Source organism: Austrofundulus limnaeus, unplaced genomic scaffold, assembly GCF_001266775.1.
Source record: "Austrofundulus limnaeus strain Quisiro unplaced genomic scaffold, Austrofundulus_limnaeus-1.0 Scaffold124, whole genome shotgun sequence".
Classification (NCBI taxonomy): Eukaryota; Metazoa; Chordata; class Actinopteri; order Cyprinodontiformes; family Rivulidae; genus Austrofundulus; species Austrofundulus limnaeus.
Window position 1 is genome coordinate 753,679 of NW_013952526.1, and position 1,386 is coordinate 755,064.

The window sequence follows — 1,386 nt, forward strand, 5'->3', positions numbered from 1 at the left end:
CAAAATAATAATAATAGTAAGTATTAGTAATTAAATTAAGCAATAATAGAGAACTGACAAAATTCATAAATCAAAAAATCAAATAAAATCCTGAAGGGTAAATACAAAACATTTCACATTGACGACATCCAAATAATCTTAAGTTTACAAAGACAAATGTCATGACAATATTTACCTTAAATCTGTTTACAATCAAACTAATTMATTACACTAGAAACTCCAGCAGAACATCACAATGTTTACTACTGGCTTCAAACAACCTTTTCTGATAGTCATGTAACTTCACACAATGGCCATCTCACAAAATCATGGGTTTACATGTACAATATAAAGATATACAAATACCTCATCATTAGACCAACTGAAAATTGTCACCATTTGTCTACAGAATTTTTAAATTTGTTCCCACTTGCTTTAACTTTATTAAAACCAAACTTAAGTTGCTAAATATCTTTCATAACATACATGTGTACAAGACAAGAGAGGCATGTTGCTATTAGGACATAATTCATTTGACTTGTGAGATTCTGTGTTGTCCCTCTATAAAGGGACAACACATTGGCTATCCGCTATAGCCACTGTGGCACTGTAGTGCCCAGTGCCCTCTGCTTGTGTGGATGTACTTAGTGACCATAACTATAAATTACATAGTATTTCAACAACAACAAAAAAAAAAAAAACATAGAGGGGATGTCTGTTTCCATATGAAGGTTATTAAATAGCATTTTTAATCCATTACACGTGAAAAATGAAAGAAGCTGTATCAGGAAATACAAAACACAACTTTTCATACTAGTTCATTGTCTCAGGCTAGCTCATGACGGGGAGAAACAGAAAAGAAAAGAAAGTTTTATCATAAACTGAAACCAAACTCAAATATAATAACGATGAAATATAAAGCTGTAATTATATTTAGTGTATGGATGAGTGAGCATGTATGTGTGGATCTGAGTGACTGCAACAAAAACCCAAACTGGAACCAAAGACAAACAGATTTACCTGGAGAAGCAGAGAAAGATAAATGTAGTTAAGTCCTGTTAAATACTGAGCCACAGATGGCTCCAATTACTCAAGACCCACCTCTGCATCCAATGGGAACCACCCATGCAGGCCAGAAGTGGGGCCGTGACACAACACTCCTCAAAATCAGAGTCACACCCTGTCCATATTTTTTGTCTAATTTAAACAATTTCAAAAGTTCCCAAATTACACAACAGATACCAGTACTGGCTCCTATTGCCTTGCATCCTCAGGCCAGATGTCCCTCCCTCCATGTCAACAGCCCTGGTACCTGAGGAGYAGCTTAATAAGAGGAGGAGCAAACACCCAGAAAAAGAGAATGGATGATAACAGTTAGTTCAATGGAGCACAGGGCAAAGCATCTGC